This window comes from Phascolarctos cinereus, unplaced genomic scaffold, assembly GCF_003287225.1.
Source record: "Phascolarctos cinereus isolate Bilbo 61053 unplaced genomic scaffold, phaCin_HiC Scaffold_2;HRSCAF=192, whole genome shotgun sequence".
NCBI lineage: Eukaryota > Metazoa > Chordata > Mammalia > Diprotodontia > Phascolarctidae > Phascolarctos > Phascolarctos cinereus.
Genome location: NW_027555625.1, coordinates 367807092 through 367821323, shown reverse-complemented (window position 1 = coordinate 367821323; position 14232 = coordinate 367807092).

Here is a 14232-nt window from a genome sequence, read left to right as displayed (position 1 = left end):
ATAGCACACAGTAACATCAATATTGCACAATGCACACCTGTGAATGACTTAACTATTCTCAGCAATACAATGATCCAAGAAAATTTCATAGGACTTATGAAGAAAAAAGCTATCCACCACCAAAGAAAGAACTGATGTCATCTTAATATAGACCAAAGCATAGTATTTTTATCTTCCTTCTTCTCTCCCTCCCTCTCTTCCTTCCCTCCTTTTATAATATGATGTTTGTAATATTTCTCATATAGTGCTGTAATCTCATTGTTAGTATTTTATTTAAAATTTTTGCATCAATATCGGTTAGAGAAATTGGTCTATAGTTTTCTTTCTCTGATTTTTGCTCTTCCTGTCTTAGATATCAGTACCATATTTGTGTCAAAAACGAATTCAAAAGGACTCCTTTACCTATTTTTCCAAATGATTTATGCAGTATTGGAATTAATTGGTTTTTTAAAATGTTTGATAGAGTTCACTTGTGAATCCATCTGGTCCTGGGGAATTTTTCTGAAAGAGTTCATTTCTGGCTTGTTCAATTTTTTAAAGACAAAGTAACTTAACTGTTCTATTTCCTCTTCTGTAAATCTAGGCAATTTATAATTTTGTAAATATTCATCCATTTCACTTAGATTGTTAGATATATTGTCATCTAATTGGGCAAAATAGCTCCTAATAATTGCTTTAATTTAATCTTCATTGAGGGTGAATTCACTCTTTTCATTTTTGATACTGGTAATTTGGTTTTCTTCTTTTTAAAATCAAATTGTCTATTTTATTATCTTTTTTTCACAAAACTAGCTCCAAGTTTTATTTATTTCAATGGTGTTTTTTTACTTTCAATTTTATTAATCTCTCCTTTGAATTTGGTGTTTGATGGGGGACTGTTTAATATGTTCTTTTTCTATTTTTTAGTCACATGCTCAATTCATTGCCCCTCTCTTTCCCTGTTATATTGATGTGAACATTGAGATATAAATGTTCCCCTAAGTACTGCTTTAGCTACATTCCATAAATTTTGTCATGTTGTCTCATTGTTGTCATTCTCGTTAATGAAATTATTTACTGTTTTCATGATTTGCTGTTTGACACGCTCATTCTTTAGGAATAAAGTGTTTAGTATCCAATTAATTTTTAATCTAGCTTTCCACTGCCCTTTATTGAATGTAATTTTCATTATTTTGAAAAGTATGAAGCCAATATTTCTGCTTTTCTGCATTTTGTTGTGAAGTTTTTATGTCCTAAAACATAATCATTTTTGTGAAGATGCTATATACATCTGATAAAAAGATACATCCCGGGACAGCTAGGTGGTACAGTGGTTAGATCACTGGCCTTGAAGTCAGGAGGACCTGAGTTCAAATCCAGCCTCAGACCAAACACTTGACACTTACTAGCTTGTGTGACCCTGGGCAAGTTACTTAACCCCAAATGCTTTTTTAAAAAAAAGATATGTCCCTTTCTATTCCCATTCAATTTTCTCTGGAGGTTTATTGTCGAACTTTTCTAAAATTCTATTCATCTCCCTAATTTCTTTCTTCTTTATTTTATGGTTAGATCTATTTTGTTCTGAGAGGGGAAAGTTGAGGACCCCCACTAACATAGTTTTACTATCTATTCCTCTTGGAACTCATTTAACTTTTCCTCTAAGTATTTGGATGCTATGTCTTTGGTGTGTATATGCACACACACACACACACACACACACACACACATTCAGATAGTAGTATTGATGTTGCTTCATTGTCTATGTTATGGTACCTTTTAGCAAAATGTATTTTTCTACTTATCTTTTTAAATTAGGTCTATTTTTGCTTTTGCTTTCTCTGACATTATGATTGCTACCCTACTTTTTTATTTTACTTAAGCTAAAGCATAATAGATTTTACTTCAGCCCCTTATTTTAATTCTATGTAAGTCCCAATGTTTCAAGTGTATTTTTCAAACAACATTTTAAAACATTCTAGTTTTTAACCCATTCTGCTACCCATTTATATTTTGTAGGTGAGTTCATCCCATTCACATTCACAGTCATGATTACTAATTGTGTATTTCCCTCCATCCTATTTTCCCCATTTCTCCTTCCCTCTCTTTTTTTTACTCTATCCCTCTTCAAAAGTATGTGTTGCTTCTAACTACTGCCTCCCTTAGTCCACCCTCCCTTCTATCACATTCCCCTTCTCTTTTGCCCTTCTTCTTCTACTTCTTGATAGGATAAGATAGATTTCTGTAGCCAACTGAGTGTGTATGTTGTTCTGTCTTTTGGGCAATTTCAATGAGAGTAAGGTTCAGTCTTTGCCTGCCACCCCCTCATTTTCCCCTTCCACTGTAAAAGCTCTTCATTTCATGCCTCTTCTATATCAGACAACTTCCCCCATTTTACCTTTCCCTTCTCCCTTCTCCTACTGCATCCCCTTTTCTCACCCTTTAATTTTATTTTTATCTGACATCCCATCATAGTCAACTGACAACTATTCCCTCTGTATATACTTTTAAGTGCTCTAATAATAAGAAAGTTCTTAGTAGTTACAAGTATCATCTTCCCATATAAGAATGTAAACAGTTTAACCTTATTGAATCCCTCATTATTTCTCTTTTCTGCTTACCTTTTTATGCTTCTTTTGAGTCTCATATTTGAAAATCAAATTTTCTATTCAGCTGTGGACTTTTTTTTATCTCAAATGCTCAAACCTCTCATTAGGTTTGCATTTTCCTCTGAAAGATTATATTCAGTTTTGCTAGTTAGGTTGTTTTTATTGTAATCCTGGCTCTTTTGCCTTCTGTATATCATATTCCAAGCCCTCCAGTTCTTTAGTGTGGAAGCTGTTAAATCTTGTGTGATTTAGCGCCATGGTATTTGAATTGTTTCTTTCTGTGTGCTTGCAATATTTTCTCATTAATCTGTGAGCTCTGGAATTCAGCTATGCTATTCCTGGGAGTGTTTATTTTAAGATCTTGAAAGAGAAGTGATTGGTGGATTCCTTCCATTTCTAATTGACCCTCTGATTTCAGAATACCAGGCAATTTTCCTTAATAATTTCTCAAAATATAATGTCTAAGCCCTCTTTTTTATCATGACTTTCAGGTAAACAAATAATTCTTAAGTTATTTCTCCTCAATCTATTTTCCAAGTGAGTCAAGGTACTTCATATTTTCCTTTATTTTTTCAATTCATTTGATTTGATTTTATTGTTTCTTGATGTCTCAAGCTCTCATTAACTTTCACTTACACAATTCTTACTTTTAAGTAATTATTTTATTCAGTGAGCTATTACACCTCTTTTTCCATTTTGGCCAATTCTACTTCTTAAGGAGTTTTTCTCTTCAGTGCATTTTTGTACGTCTTTTTCCACTTGGCCAATTCTGCTCTTTAATATTTATTCCCTGTAGTGGATTTTGTGCCTCTTTTTGCCATTTGGCTAATTGTGCTTTTTAAGGAATTGTTTTCTTCATTAAATTTTTGTATTTCCTTTTCCACCTGGCCAACTCTACTTTTTAAGCAGTTGTTTTATTTTCACAAAATGTTGACTCTTTTTTCATAATTCTCTTGCATCATTTCAATTACTTTTGCAATTTTTCTTCTACTTCACATATGATTTTTAAAGTTCTGTCTATTTGGTCTACACTTTTTTATTTTTTAAATAACATTTTAGAATAGTATTTTATGTTTTCCCAATTACACATCAAGCAATTCATTTTTAGAAGATTTTGAATTCTGAAGTTTTCTCCCTCCCTCTCTTCCTATCTTCCAAAAATGGTAGGCAAATTGAAACAGGTTATATGTGTGCTATCATGTAAAACATATTTCCATATTAGTCACAGTTGCTGACAATGGCATCATACGAGTGTGTACAGAAGACTGAATTTAGTCAGTTTAGCAGCATTGGGCCAGAGATATTAATAGGGTATAGCAAGCAGAAAGATCTGTGCCAATAAGACAGTATTCTGGACATCAGTTCTGAGCAAGAGTCAAATCCTCAAGAAGATGTTATTGCAAAGTAATGTTTAAATAGACATGGAAAAAAGAGTTCTTGCTTGTTTCCTCGCAAAAACAATTAATTGAACTGAATGGTGTACAGTCACAAAACTAGTCAGCAGCAGAGCTTGAACTAAATCCTAGTCTTCTGGACTCTCCTATGCTTTATATACTCCTAATGCAAGCTTCCTGAGATACATTGCAATGTAATGGATATTTAACACCCTCAATTTGTTCTAAGATAAGCCAAACAATATGTTAAGTAGGGGCTGTTTAAATTATTTCCATTTGATGTGCAGAACTGTGTGCCTGAGTTGTACAATCAGTTCTAAAAGAAGCAGATACTTTAATGTAGAGTTCTTAAGTTCTTAAGTAATTCTTCATTTCATTTTGAATGTGACAAGCTGTATAGTGGAGATATATAGATATCAGAATTCTCCTGTAACTTTAGGACAGATGTAATTCCTCTGATTCTAGGCAGAAGATGAAAATTTGATTACTACAAGCTAAGGTGGGACCATTCAAAAAAAGGAATCCAGAGTCTCATCCCAGAAAGATAAGGGGAGAGAAACAGAAGGAGAGAGAGAGAAAGAGAGAGAGAGAGAGAAAGAGAGAGAGAGAGAGAGAGAGAGAGAGAGAGACAGAGAGAGACAGAGAGAGACAGAGAGAGACAGAGAGAGACAGAGAGAGACAGAGAGAAAATGGATAAAGAAGATTTCAGAATTGCACCAACCAAGCTTAAAGCTAAAGTGATTGACACGGTAGTTACCACTTCATTGAATGACCATTTTTTTTCCCTTGAGGCTTAATTTTGCTGGATAAGTGATTCTTCGTTGTGGTCCTAGTTCCTTTGCCTTCTGGTAAATCATGTTCCATGACCTACCATTCTTTAGTGTTGCAGCTGCCAAGTCCTGTGTAACTCTGTGTAACCTTGACTCCCCAATATTTGAATTGTTTCTTTCTGGCCATTTGTGCTATTTTTTCCTTGATCTGATAGTTTTGAATTTTGACTATAATGTTCAATGGAGTTTTTACTTTGGGATCTCATTCCTGAGGTGATCAGTGGATTCTTTCTGTACCTATTGCTAAGGAGTAAGTTCAGTAGAGCAAAGAAACATCTTGGAAACACAATTAGGGAAGTCAACCAATAAATCATGCAGTGAAAGCATTTGTTTAACCCAGAAGGTATACGCATTGATGAAATTATATGAACAATGTTTTTATTATATGTATAGTATGTTTATTTTTAAAAATGCATTTGGTTTAAAATCCCTTCACATATATGAATCATGGCAATGTCAAAACTAAATTAGTAGCTAGTTATTTGCATTTTCTCTGAAGGAAAAAAAATGACAGTCACAGTGACATTTTTATTTACCAGAAAATAAAGTAATAAATTATAGGTTCCTTTCTATGAAGCAAATTATATGCAACATTAAGTAAGATTTGTATACTGAAAAAAATACCAAATTGAGAGTATGGCTCCTGAAACTGTCTCTGTAACTCACCAGATGTTTGACACTTGGACTTTTCTCATCTTAGTTTCATCATTTTTTTCTGTTTAATATTTTATTTTTCCCCCATTTACATGTAAAAACAATTTTTAACATTTGTTTTTAAAACTTTGAGGTCTAAATTCTCTCCCTTTCGAACTCCGCATTCAGAAGGCAAGAAACTTGACGTAATTATACATGTGTAGTCATCCAAACCATTTCTGTAAGAGACATGTTGTTTGTTTTTATGTTTTTGATGAGGCAATTGGGGTTAAATGACTTGCCCAGGATCACTCAGCTAGTGAAAGAGACATGTTGTGAAAGAAAATGAAGACCAAAAGAAAAAAAAGGCAAGAAAAATAAAGTAATAAAAGTATGCTCCAATCTGTATCCAGATACTGTCAGTTCTTTCTCTGGTGATGGAAAGCATTTTTCAACGTAAGTCATTTAGAGTTGTCTTGGATCATTGTATTGTTGAGAATAGCCAAGTCATTCACAGACGATCATCTTCAATATTGTTGTTACTTTGTGCGCAGTATATATCACTTTGCATCCTCTCATGTAAATCTTTCCAGGTTTTTCTGAGAGCATCCTGCTCGTCATTTTTTTTAGCACAACAGTATTCCATCAATAATCACATACCATAATTTGTTCAGACATTCCTCAGCTGATGGGCATTCCTCAATCTCCAATTCTTTGCCACCAGAAAAGAGCTGTTATAAATACTTTTGTACATATACCTTGTTTTCCTTTTTGTCTTTGTTTTCTTTTGAGATACAAAACTAGTAGTGGTATTGCTAAGTCAAAAAGTATGCACGCTTTTATATCCCTTTGGGCATAGTTACAAATTGCTGTACAGAATGACTGAATCATTTCATTACTCCACCAACAGTGCATTAATGTCTGATTTTTCCCACATCCACTCCAACATCTGTCATTTCCCTTTTCTGTCCTATTAGCCAATCTAATAGGTGTGGGGTGGTACTTCAGAATTCTTTTAATTTGCATTTCTCCAATCAATAGTGAGTTAGAGAATTTTTTTTTGTATGGCTATGAATAGCTTTAATTACTTCATATGAAAATTGTTCATATCTCTTGATCATTTATCAGTTGGGCAATGGCTCTTATTTTATAAATCTAACTCAGTTCTCTATGTGTTTGAGAAATGAGGCCTTTATCAGAGAAATTTGCTTCAAAATTTTTTCAGTTACTTCTGCTAACTGTATTTCCTTCCATCTTATTTCTTTCTATTTATTCTATTTTCTCTCTTTTCACTTTATCCTTCCTCAAAAGTGTTTTGCTTCTGACTATCCCTTCCCCCAATATGCCCTCCTTTCTATCACCCCCCCTTCTCTTATTCCCTTCCCTTCCCACTTTCCTGTAGGGTAAGATAGATTTCTATACCCAATTGAGTTTGTATGTTATTCCCTCTTTCAGCCAGTTCTGATAAGAGTAAGATTCACCCACTTCCCTTTCACTGTACAAGCTTTTATTGCCTCTTCTATGTAAGATAGTTTACCCCATTCTATCTCTCCCTTTCCCTTTCTCCCAGTATATTCTTCTCTCACCCCTTAATTTTTTTTTTTAGATATCATCCCGTCATATTCAACTCACACCGGTGCCGTCTATGTATACTCCTAATTACCATAATAATGAGAAAGTTTTTTGAGTTAAAAGGATCATCTTCCCATGTAGAAATGTAAATAGTATGACCTTATTAAGTGCCTTGTGATTTCCCTTTCCTGTTTACCTTTTTATGCTTCTCTTGAGTCTAGTATTTGAAAGTCAGATTTTCTATTCAGTTTTGGTGTTTTCATCAAGAATGCTTTGAAGTCATCGACCTCATTGAATATCTATTTTTCCCCTGAAGGATTATACTCAGTTTTTCTGGGTAGATGATTCTTGATTTTAATCTTAGCTCCTATGCCCTCCATAATATCATATTCCAAACCAAATCTTGTGTTATTCTGACTCTGGCTCCATAGTCTGGCATTTGGCTATAATACCCCTGGGAGGTTTCATTTTGGGAGCTCTTTCAGGAAGTGATTGGTGGATTCTTTTCATTTACATTTTACTCTCTGGTCTGAGAATATTAGGACAGTTTTCTATGATAATTTCTTAAGAGATGATGTCTAGATTCTTTTTTTAATCATGGCTTTCAGGTAGTTCAGTGATTTTCAAGTTATCTCTCCTGGATCTAATTTCCAGGTCGCTTGTTTTTTTAATGAGATATTTCACATTGTGTTCCTTTTTTCATTGTTTTGGTTTTTTTTTATTGTTTCTTGATTTGTAATAAAATCATGAGCTTCCATTTGCTCAATTCTAGTTTTTAAGGAATCATTTTCTTCAGTGAGATTTTGTACCTCCTTTTTCATTTGGCTATTTCTACTTTTTAAGGGGCTTTTTTTCTTCAGTGAATATTTGTGTGTCTTTTTCCATTCGGCCAGTTCTGTTTTTTAAGTCATTCTTTTCATTAGCTTTTTGTACTTCTTTTACCATTTGGCCCAGTCTGGGTTTTTAGGTGTTATTTCCTTCAGTATTTTTGCGTCTCCTTTACCAAGCCATTGACTCATTTTTCATTATTTTCTTCCATCACTCTCATTTCTCTTCCCAATGTTTCTTCTACCTGTCTTACTTGATTTTCAAAACCCTTTCTTAGCTCTTCCATGGCCTTGGATCAATTCATATGTTTCTTTGAAGCCTTGGATGTAGGCGTTTTGGCTTTTTTATCTCCTTTTGAGTGTGTGTTTTGATCTCCTTGTCATCATAATTATTTTCTATGGTCAGATTTTTTTCTGTTGTTTGCTCATTTTCCCAACTTATTACTTGACTTTTAACTCTTTGTTAAGGTGGGGCTCTGCTTCCAGGATGGAGGGTGCGCTGTTCCAAGCTTCAGGAGTTTTGTGCAGCTGTTTTCAGAGATGGTTCTAGGGACCTGTCAGTTTTCAGTTCTTCCAAGATGGTATAATGTAAGGAGAGGTGTTTACTACTCTCCCGGTCTGTGCTGTGGTCTGTGAGTGACCACAAGCACTCTTTTCTTCCCTGGACCTGTGAGGAGGGTTCCCCTCCACTGTGGCCACAAGCTCTGCTCTCCTAGTGTTCCTCCTTACCCTGGGACTGCCTCACAGGACTGTGACCCAGTTCGAAGTACGGGTAAAGCAACAGTTTTGCCTCACTGCTCACAAAGAGACTCCTGTAATCCCCTGACCAGTTTTTTTTTCCTTTTACCATATGTGGGCTGAGAGCTCTGGAAGCTGCAGCCATCACTGCTGATTCAGTGACTGCCAAGGGCTGCTCCTGGTTTTCTGGGGCCGGTATTGTGCTGGCACAGCTTGCACGGGACTGGACTCCTCTCTTACCCTCGTGCAACATACCTGTTCTGCCAACCTTCCAAGTTGTCTTGGACTGGAAAATTATTTCACTCCAACTTCTGCTGCTCTAGAATTTGTTTAGAGTCATTATTTAGAGATATTTGAAGAGATTTGGGAGTTTCTGCTCATGGAGTTTCTGCCTTTCCTCCACCATCTTGACTCCACCTCCCCAGACAATGCTTGAGACAGAAAGAAGAATCTAGAATGTATAGTTCCAGAATTGTGGGCTACTCTGGGGAATATGGTAATAAAATTGATAAGCTAAAACATGTTCAGAGAAGGATGATCAGAATGATAAGAAAACAGGAAAGATGAAGAAACTAGGAAGGCTTAGCCTGTAGAAGAGAAGACTTGGGAGAAACAAGGTTATAGTCTTCAAGTGTTTTAAGTGTGCTCACATAGAAATCATAATAAATTTGTTCTGTTTATCTATATGCCCTCTCTTCTCCCCTTGTTTACATCTCAAGAGCCCTCAATCTCAAAACCTATTATCTCCTTTTTTTTTCTTTCAACCAAAGACAGAGTTTATTAGAACATCCATCATATTGGGCAGACTCTTAAGGAGTCTGAGCATTAGTGAGCTATTGGCTAGATTATAAGAATCTAAGCACCTTAATGGAGACAAGATGGACCTTATATGCAGAAAGACTATGGAAAGTTTCTAGGAGTGGCCGAGTAATAGAGGTAATAGAATTCCAGAGGCCTGGACCACATGGCCAAGGGAGAATGAAGCCTAGATAGGATTAAGGGTGAGAAGTGACCTGGGGCCATAGGGAGGTAAGGCAATTGAGGGCTACACTAGGTTAAGGATAACAATTGGGAGATTGGGTGTAGCCACAATGAAAGGCCAGTTGATGGGATTATAGCCTCAGGCAAACCCCAGAGATTTGGCCATGTGGGAAAGTCTAGGGTTTTTCCTTTTTGAGGTCTAGCTCCCATCCTCATCATTCCCCCCTCAAACAAATGGGACCCAAATTCTTTTGAGGTAAGGGGCAATGGTCTTGGCTTCTGAAACTGTTTCCTGCTGGCAAGGGGCATAGATCTGTCCCTGTCTCAAGGGGTTCCCAAAGAGGAGGTTGACTGGAATCCAGCACAAGCTGCATGGAAGGGGACATTGGCTGGTATCTGCTGTTTGCTACCAACTGTAGGTGGATGGCTTGTAGTCAAGAAGAGACAAATCTGACAGAAAAAAAAACTGCAGGGCCCAGATATGACAGGATAAAACATCCTTAGCTCTGTTTGGATTCAGATAATTCCATTTTCCAACCATGCAGTATCAAATCCACATCATAGCCAGACTCAGGAATAGCCAAATGGGTAACATTCCTTTTCAAGGGAACATAATGGGGAAACTGAGCCAGAAGGATACCATCTTAGACTGAGGCTAAAATTGTCCTCTCAGGTTTTCCTGATGCTGGCTTCCCACCAATATTACATTCTCTGAGAAGCTTGTGGCATTTCTCTTAGATGGTGGATTATTGATTATTGATGAATTATGATCCATCAGACAACTCAAAATAAAATCCTAGGAGCTTTTACCTCAAACAGCAAGTTTCACCAATCACAGTTTAGGAAAAACATTTCCAGGATTTATATCTCAAACTTAGATTTGTCCTGGTGTAAAAAGCTATTCATTACAGATTTAGCAATCCATAATCCAAACAAGCTTTTTGCCTAGTTTGCACATTAAAACAATAACCAACAATAGCCAAAGTATTTTAGTGGTAACCAAATTATGAAAAGTTGCTTGACATAACTGACACAAAAGTTCAACAATTTGAAACTTGAAACAAAATCCTTACCAATCAGGTGGCTTCAATTTTGTTAAATTCATTTCCAAATTACTTTACACAGAGAATCAACATCTCATTATTAACAGTTAAAATTACAACTTTAAAAAAGTGTGCACACCCAAGTTCAGAGGCTAGCTTCTTTACCTTGGGCAAGATGTGCTGAACCTATGCTTCCAGGCAAAGGTTGTCCCAGGGCCCAAGGCTATTGCCAGGGGAGCCTATGCAGTAGTTGCTTCCCCTCCCCCCTCCTTTATTTCCCAGGTGGGGGAGGGTAAAATCAAAGGTGAGGGATAAAGGGTGAAACTCTCTTCTCCTATGAGGGGTTAACAGATACCCTCTTGACTCAAGGGAAGGGAGTGGGAGAAGAGAGTAACCAGGGTTGTAAGAAAGAGTTTCAAAACTCCCTAATGAGCAATCACAAAACCTCTAGAATTGGACAAGATATTTTTAGCTGTTCTAACTTTTCCCTGTAACCTCCATGAAGGGGAATTCAAGGATGTAGAGGGAAGTGAGTTAAGTAAGCCTCAGGGAACCAAAAAACAATTGCAGTTTTCCCCAATTCCCTAGCACCAAGAAAATTGACAGAATTGGGCATACACTTCTGGATAGGCAATCCATCCTTGTCCTCTATGCTGCTGAAAGTGTACCCAGGTCTATGGCTTTGTACTGACCCAGTGGACCAAGAGCCTGAGAGCATAAGGCCAAGTGTGAGACAGCCCTTAACTGTCTGCCCAAAAAGCATCTCCAAGCCTTGGTGCTTGGAGAGTGATCCCAATTGCAGAGCAAGAAAGGAAGTGGGGGGAGGCTTATATGCCTTCCAGTCTTGGCTGGAGAAGAACTTGAGGTTAGGCAGTTTCCCCATACGGGCCACCAAAATGTTGAGGTTTAGGGGTGCTTGGACCCCAATATCTCAAAATGCATATCCTGCCCAAAAGAATTCAACCCAAGCCTTCTTTCAGCCAAAGACAAGGTGTATTAGAACATCTGTCATATTGGGCAGACTCTTAAGGAGTCTGAACATTGGTGAGCTATTGGCTAGATTATGAGAATCTAAGCCTCAAAACCTATTATCTTCTTTAGAGGGAAGCTAAGTGGCATAGTGGATAGAAAGCCTGGACCTGAATGAGGAAGACCATAGTTCAAATCCTGCCTCAGACTCTTACTAACTGTGTGACCCTGGACAAATCACTCAATCTCAGTTTCCTCAACTTTAAATGGGGATAATGATAGTAGCACTTATCTCCTAGGATTTTTGTGAGGATCAAATGAGATAACAATTGTAAAGCACTTACTATATAGTAAACAGTGTATAAATATTAGCTATGATTATTCCAGTCCTTGATAATGAAGTGGCCCTTCTACTCAGCAAGATCAATCCCTCTTCATATACCATTAATTCTATCCCCTTCTATCTTCTACAAATTTTTACCACAATCATCTCTGTCTGTCTGTCTGTCTGTCTGTCTGTCTGTCTCTCTCTCTCTCTCTCTCTCTCTCTCTCTCTCTGTGTATCTCTGTGTGTATCCCTGTGTGTGTATCTCTCTCTCTGTCTACTCCACTTACTGATTTCTTCTTTGCTGCCTACAAATATGCTCAAGTATCTCACCATACTCAAAAAATATTCAGTATACTCAAGATCCACTCCCTGCTAGTCATCATTATAGATCTCTCCTCCCTTTCATGGCAAAACTCCTAGAAAAAGCTGATTACGTTTGTTGCCTCCACTTTTCACTTATATCTCTTCCTTTTGAAATATGGTTTCTGACTAATTACTTAACTAAACCTAATCACTTCAAAGTTATCAATGCTATTTTAATTGTCAATGGATAACATTCCCCCAATCATTATCCTTCCTGACCTCTGGATAACATTTGACACTGTTGCCTTGCCCTTCTCCTCCCATTTCCACCTAGACCAAAGGTTCTTGTTATTTTTGTGTGATGGACATAAAATTTCCTTTCACAGAGGGCAGGATCTGGACTTTCCAGTCCACTTTCCACCTTCCATCAGCAGCTCTTTTGGTTTGAATGCAACCTAACAAGATGCACCCAAGCAGGTTATCCCTGGTGTTCTTCCCTCCCCTTTCCAGCTACCTTTGACATTATCTTCCCCATTAGATTATACACTCCTTGATGGCTGAGGCCTGTCTTTCTCTCTCTTATTTGTATCCCCAGTACTCAGCACAATGCCTATCACATAGAAGACACTTAATAAATGTTTATTGAATTGAACTGAAATGGACTCCTTGGGCAATCTGGTGAAGCCTAATACTATTATGGTTTGTTGCATACATTCATGATGACAGACTTCAGTTAGAAGTAATTGAAAAGTAAGATGTAATCTTTCCCCATCAAATTACATAGATCCCCTGAAATCTACCCATAGAATTCTTGGGGTTTCATGGACCTTGGGTTAAGAATGTTTGTCCTAGATATTTTCTCTTCTCTAGATTTTCATAATATTTTGTTCCTTCACTTCTACTACCTGCCTGACCACTCCTTCTCAGTCCCCTTTGTTACATCATAAGCCATATCATGCCTCTAATTATCACTGTGCCAATAGTCTCTGTTCTGGGACCTCTTCTCTTTCCTGTCTATATCTTTCATTCACTTACCTCATAGGCTACCATTGATTTAATGATTATTTCTATGAAGATGACTACCTGACCTGTATATCCAGCCCAAGTCTCTTTCATAAGCTCCAGCCAGTCACACAATTTCAAATGCCTATTGGACATCTGAAAATAGAAGTCCTGTAGACATCTCAAATATGTCTCCAAATTAGAGCTCATTTCCTCCAGGACCCACCTATTATCTGAACATCACTATCTCTGTCAAAGGAAGCACCATCATTTCACTAACCAAATTCCAAAAATTTGGTTCCATCCTCATCTCCTCATTGTTACTCATTTTACATATGTAATCAATCACAAAATAATGTAATCTATCTTCATGTCATCATCCAGTTCCCTTCTCTCTAGTCACACCTTCCCACCTTGTTATGGGCCTGTATCCCCCTTTTTTTCTAGACTATTACTGTAGCCTTTTCTCTCTTCTCCCTGCCTAAGACTTTCTTCACTCCAACAAACCATCCAAATAGCCACCAAAGTAAGTTTCCTAAAATAAAACTCTCTCTGTCTCTGTCTCTCTGTCTGTCTGTCTCTGTCTCTCTGTCTGTCTGTCTCTCTCTGTCTGTCTGTCTGTCTGTCTCTGTCTGTCTGTCTGTCTGTCTGTCTCTCTCTCTCTCTCTCTCTCACACACACACACACACACACACACACACACACACACACACACACACCTCCAGTGCTTTTCTAATTCCTCTAGAATTAAAAATAAACTCTATCTGGCACTTACATCTCTTTATAGCCTGACCTCTTCCTACCTTTCCAGTCTTCTTTTTCTTTATTCCCTTCTAACCACCCCATAATCCAGCCACTCTGGCCCATTGGCTATTCCACTTTAGCCAGTGCTCATTCTATCTCCCACTTCAGTGCCTTGCAACAGCTATTCTGCACGCCATCCTAACTTTGGCTTTTAGAAGCTTTGGATTTCTTTAAAACACTCAGTCTCTGAAGGAATATGACTATGCCTAGGAGGAATTCAGCT